General features: G+C 29.6%; 1 pseudogene across 1 annotated transcript in view; it reads right to left on the minus strand.

The window, feature by feature from the left end:
* Positions 1-5,954, minus strand: part of LOC118184826 (endoplasmic reticulum aminopeptidase 2-like) — a 30,237-nt pseudogene extending 24,283 nt beyond the window's left edge. Inside the window, exons 1-2 of the transcript XR_015044334.1 lie at positions 5,918-5,954; positions 2,156-2,802 (exon numbers count right to left, since the gene is read on the minus strand). The product of XR_015044334.1 is annotated as an endoplasmic reticulum aminopeptidase 2-like (transcript). The remainder of the gene's footprint in view (positions 1-2,155; positions 2,803-5,917) is intronic.
* Positions 5,955-6,173: the final 219 nt, after the last annotated feature.

Consider the following 6,173-nt stretch of genomic DNA (forward strand, 5'->3'; position numbering starts at 1 on the left):
TAAATAAAAAAATACAGATATATTAAAAATAAAATATTCATTGTTGCTTATTGACTAACATATTCCAAAAACCAGTTTAATAAAAACATGGAAATATAGTGAAAAATGTCTTTAGATAGTAATCAAAACTATATAATCTTATCATATGCTTTCTTTACCTTTTCAGTAATCACATTAGAAGATATAATTATCTATATATAAATATACTATCAGTTTCCTAAATTTTATTTTTAGAAGGACTTTTCTCGCCTAATCTTAAGTTTTTCGCTCTAAGAATTCTCTACATCTATATATATATATATATATATATATGAACTGAATATGAACTATATATATGAACTGAAATCCTGAATTTTGCAGTTACAATGCTAATAATTCTATAAAGCAAAGATATTAATAAAATTCTCATATGTTAAAAAATTGTAGCGTCATTATGATGACGATGTTTTTGAACATAAATTGAGAAAGAATTGTAAGGTAAATCTGCCTCAAATGAGATCTGTATTAACAATTACAAAGCCTATATTTCCTAAAAGACACCAGAACTAAAGACATTCATGCAGGCTTCCAACAAGAAAGGTATGCTTACTTTTAAAGTCTCAATATTTTTTTATTAAATGCATGTACAAATCTGCTAGACCCAAATCATATAATAAGAAATTAGCTGCTAAAATTCTGTATATAAGCAATTAAAATACATAAATTAAAGGTATATTTGGTAATATTGCGCTGTTTGTTAATTTTTCAGCATTACCAAAAGTTATTTTCCAAAGAAGCAAAAATACAAATTAAATAAACGAATAAATACATGGAGAAAACAGATTATTTTTCACATATTTGCTTTCAGCGGTTGCTCTTACTTTTACAATAGTTCATGCAAGAAAATTTATGTACTTCTCGTCAATATGAGCTAAAGTAGGCAAAATTAATGTAGTTATTTGGCAATCCACTAATATTTAAGCGAGCTTAATGACAGCATTATCTTGGTTAACCGCCACCAGATGGCGGCACGTGCAAGGACTTTGTTTCGCTCTTCTCTTTTTCGTTTTAGCCTCTTCTGATTTTTCCTGCTACAGGATCTAATTGATTTTCCTTCAAAGCTATGTTCCTTCGAGATATCTCTCATGCTACTGGGAAGTACTGCCGTGGTGCAGTAGAAACCCAGTATATTACAACTAAGTATCTAAGTATCATTATCTTGGTAATAACGAGCTCGGTTTTGAAATTCGAAGGTCATCTTGGCGATTGTGGTTGGTTGTCATTAATAGGTGATTTTTTTTAATGTTATTTTAACGAATCGTTAATGCAAAAGCATTTTACCTAGCAGTAGAGAGTGTAGGTTTGGTTACGCCAACAAATGCATATCAGTTATAAACATACAACTTCACAGTTTTCTCTACTGCAATAGCTTCCAAAATTGGGTACGCGTAGCCCAGGGAGTAGCAAAGTAATATTTGCGGGGGGAAGATTTGCTAAACAAGTAAGCACTTGCATCGTGCATAAATTTTATATTATACTACATGGGATACAATTTGCAATTATTTTCATCTAAGAAGTAGGCGATCAAAAAAATCCGAGATCGCCAGTCTACACAATAGCATAGGGAGAAGTCCATCTATGATATTATTCTAGACATAACAGAATATGCAGCATTATGGAAATCTACTCAATAAATCTGTATTCATATAAGGTCCATTCTGAAATACATAAACAGAAGTATTACAAGACTGTGAAGGTGGTTCTCAAAATGGTTATTAGATTAGGATTAAGAAAGTCTGTGATTTCCCCATGTCCATCAACCAATTTTCTTCTCTGAAAGAACAAAAGAGCCAATTCAAGGAAATAATCCAGTTTGTGTATAATTTTTGAATTGTTTAGATTGCATTTGAGCATGTTATAACTGGCATAGACTTGTTGACTTCTCATTACAAAAAGAAAAAAAAAAAAAAAAAAAAAGCCTCTGACTTGTATTGCATTTGCGTGTCAGATACAATTTAAAAAAGAATTATCGCAATAGACGTAAGCACATTTTGAGCAAAAGAGAAATTTCTCAAAACAGCGCACAACTCATAATTTCTTAACAATTCATTACATGAAACGCAATATTATATTTGTAAAATTTTCTTTATTTTTAAATATAATAGAATTTTCTTACCTCTTTTGGCCGCCTGTTGTCACATAGGAACTTAAATAAAATCCTCCCTTAATGACTTTCAGATATGCTTCAAAATCAATTGATAATTTATATTCCAGATCGGGCATGAAATTTCCATCAATTTTTATATACAATTGTTCATGTTTTGGATATTCTAAATACTGAATGAAGAACTGGTATTTCCTTTTCATTACTCTCGGTTACTGAGAGGTTTGTCAAATTCAGCTCCTTTGAATGCAGAACTATAAAGTTTCTCTGTGTTGTAACTTTAAATGTTATATTCACGTTGCCAATATTTTCAGAAGTTTTAAGGTTTGGAAATATAAATAAATCATAGTGCACGGGTATTATAAAAGAAGGCAGACGTATATCTTTCCATGGAAAAATTTCTCCAGTTTTAGATTTTAGTTCTTCTTCTATAAGTTCTACACGTGAGACTCCAGCAACATTCTGGTTATTTGGTAGAATAGGTTTTATCAAGGAACTTTCAGCTGGGGTAGCAAAAGATGCTACTGTGATAATAATAAGTAATGTAGTCTTTACAATAAAAATTAAATTCAGTACACCTTGTTTGGAATATATTGTATTTCTAATCTTTCCAAAAGAAGAAGGAGCAGAACAATGAGCATATTGTTCTTCCTTTTCACCTAAAATAAAGAAGAGATTTAATAAATAAAGTACAGATTGCAAATATAAAAATAGGCGCATAAAGCTAAGCACATTAACATAATAATAATACATAATTATTCTTCATAACATTAAGCAAAAGTATTAATAAAAGTACCATTAATTTTTTAAATAAAAATAGTCAGGTATTGATTCAAGGCATAATACAAAATTGCATATTATTCTTCGAGATCTTTTTATAGTAAAAACTCAGATTTAAAGAGTATAATTTAGCATTTCCAAATATTTATAAGAATTTCATTCTTTTATTTATTTTATTTTATTTTTAATTTCTATTTTGATAAATACTACTATTGGATTGCAAACTGAAAGTTAGTCATTCTCTCAAATACAACTATGGTGTCTTCAATTTGATAACTGGATATTATAATTACATCAAACTGGAATTTTGTATTTTAATCAGGAAAATACCTAGTTGGACTTTTATTCTTATATTTAAATTTAAAAATGTCTTTCAAAGAGAGGATTTATCGGTGATGAAGCGGACTTTTGTAGATGAGCTTTTAAAAATTTTTATTTATCAAAATTAACCAAGCTTCAAATAATAATTTAAGACTAAAATATTGAACGAATATTAAAAACAGTTATTCTGTTTCAAATACACGCTATATTCAAATGTCATATCTCACTGTTGCATTTTCAATCATCCCAGTAGATGGCAGCACTAGCCTAAACTCCAGGAGAATTTTAATAAATACATATTAATTTTCAAAGATCTGAAATTCGCTTTAATAAATTTGAAAATTTCATGTTGCAGAACGATTCAGAATATACTGTATTCGTAGGAAACAACAAAAAGGTAAAATTAATAAATGAAAAGTAGTACTGAAATATATAAATGGCATGAATAAAATTAATCTTCGAGCAATAATCTTCCATGTATGTAAATTCAGTGTTAATACCACGTATTTTCAGTTCTCAACGCATTCTTACAGTGTATATTACAATTTCTGTACTTTATTTTGGTAGATCGTACTTTGGATTGACTCTGTAAAAAATACTATTTAGTAAATTCAGAAACATATGTGTCAACTAAATCTGAAGCAAAGAAAATTTTCTCTTTTAGAAAAAACAGATAAACCTATTAGCATACCTTTCCATCCTCAATGCTGAAGCCTTTTTTTTTTTTTTTTTCCTAGTCTAAAGGGGCAATTTGCCCAAAAGGACTATTAATTTCGTTTTGTCATTTTGCGTTAACTCACTTTTTAAATTGTTGCCAATAACTATTAGAACCCTGTATTATATTTGAAGAAATTAAATAATGAGGAACATGCATGAATGTATATATGTTTCTAGCAATGTGATAAACGGTACCTAAAGCCATCAAAATTTAAATAACGTCTCCTGCGATTAGGGGCATCTAGAAGCACTAATTTGGAATTTATTTTATTATCTATTTCACATTTTGTAAAATTTTAACGAATTTTTGATTAACAAACTCGACGATTTAAAAGAGAGAAATAGTAACACTATAAGAATTTTTTTTTTTTTTTTTTTTTTTTTTTTTTTTTTTTTTTTTTTAAATCTCTAGTGCGCGAGATTGTGTATCGGAAATTCTAAAGAGATGCCCATTTTAAAATTATTTTGCGATGTTGCTGTTGAATTGAATTTTATGTTTTATGTGCAAAAAACATGCTATTTAACAGATAAAGGTAAAACACAAAATGTTAAAAAAACGCCCCTAAATCTGAAACCTTTCTGATTTCCCCGCCCCCCCCCATCCCAAAGGACGTTAACCCAGAAGGGCTATTAATTTCGTTTTGGCATTTTGCGTTGATTCACTTTTCAAACTAATACCACCAAATATTACAGCCCTGTATTATATTTAAAAAAATTTAATAATGAAGAAGCCGCATAAATGTATGTATGTTTCTCGCATTGTGATAGAACAACGGTACCTACAGCCACAATGTGTTGAAAATCGCAATCCTCCAGCGAGTGTGGGCATCTGGAAGCCTAAATTTGGCATTTGGAACTTGTTTTATTATCGATTTCACATTTTGTCAGACATTAAAGAAATTTTGATTAAGAAACTCAATGATTTCAAAGCGAGAAATGGCAACACTGTACAAAAAAAAAAAAAAAAAAAAAAAGAATTATCTCCAGCGCGCGAGACTGATTCAAAAGATATGCACATGTAAAAATTATTTTGCGATATTAATTTGAATTGAATTTTGAGTTTGTTTTTAACTATTGGCTATTATTTGTGTCCAGTAATTATTTGATCGCAAGCAAAATCACATATCATTCTCATATTTTTAGAAGCTTTAAAGTTCAAGAAATAATCTTTCCTTTTTCCCGAAATGCTCTATTTCTCTTTCCAGCAATCATAATTGGAATCTTTGATTTTAACAATAACAATGCTCTTTACATGTGAAATGTACAGCGCAAAGATGAAAGGGGTCAGAGCTGCGAAATAAGGCATATTGAATATACTGGAGTGGTCTTCTTGATGCGCTAAAACGAGATACGGGAAAGCATCAGGTAGAAAACGGACACAGAATTTCGAGCAACCACTCGATATCTAAATGCACGGGCGTTTCGAGCGATTAGCTGTGAAAGAGTTAAAAGTAATTTTTACATTAGTTTCCAAAATGAAATTCAGATTCATTATTTAAAACTAAAATAAACTTCTGAGGATTTTCCTCTGACATCCACTTTGGATAATTGAGCAGAGCATTGCAGAATTTCAGTTCTTTCCCGTCAAATAAATCGAAATTTATATCTCTGTTCATTTTATAACTCTTGCAAAATTTAGCGATTTTTGACAATTTTGCGGAAGTTTATAGTTTTTCAGATCATTGTGTCTCCAGTATTTTCTAATTTGGGTACCGGGAAACAACTATGTATACTACATTGAAATTTTTATAAGTTACGAAAACTATCTTTCACTCTGTGATAAAAAAAGCAGTTTAAAAAATATGACATCTTAACATGCGGTGGTTCACATGTTATGACGTCAAAGAGATGCGAAGAAAGATATGTGGTCCTTCACTGATAACTAATGAAGTCAAACATTTGATTGCTACGCTGAAATCTTTCCATTCTTTCTCATTAGTCGCTATTTTTTCTTACCTTTTACAGACCTTTCCAATGCTTTATATACACTCATGTCCATAAATTAAGGATGATGCAAAATCAGGCAAAAGAAGAGTTAGAAGCAAAACAAATTTGACTTATCTGTAAAGCTTATTTATTAAACAAAAGGTAAAGAGCAAAAAAAAAAAAAAAAATGCTATATGTTTGATATTATTAAAAAAAATTAGAGATTTTTTCTCCCTGGAGCAAATTACAAAAAAAAAAAAAAAAAAAAAAAAAAAAAAAAAAACCC

Source organism: Stegodyphus dumicola, chromosome 12, assembly GCF_044657685.1.
Source record: "Stegodyphus dumicola isolate Sdum_Otavi_A_Nest chromosome 12, ASM4465768v1".
In the NCBI taxonomy this organism is placed as follows: Eukaryota; Metazoa; Arthropoda; class Arachnida; order Araneae; family Eresidae; genus Stegodyphus; species Stegodyphus dumicola.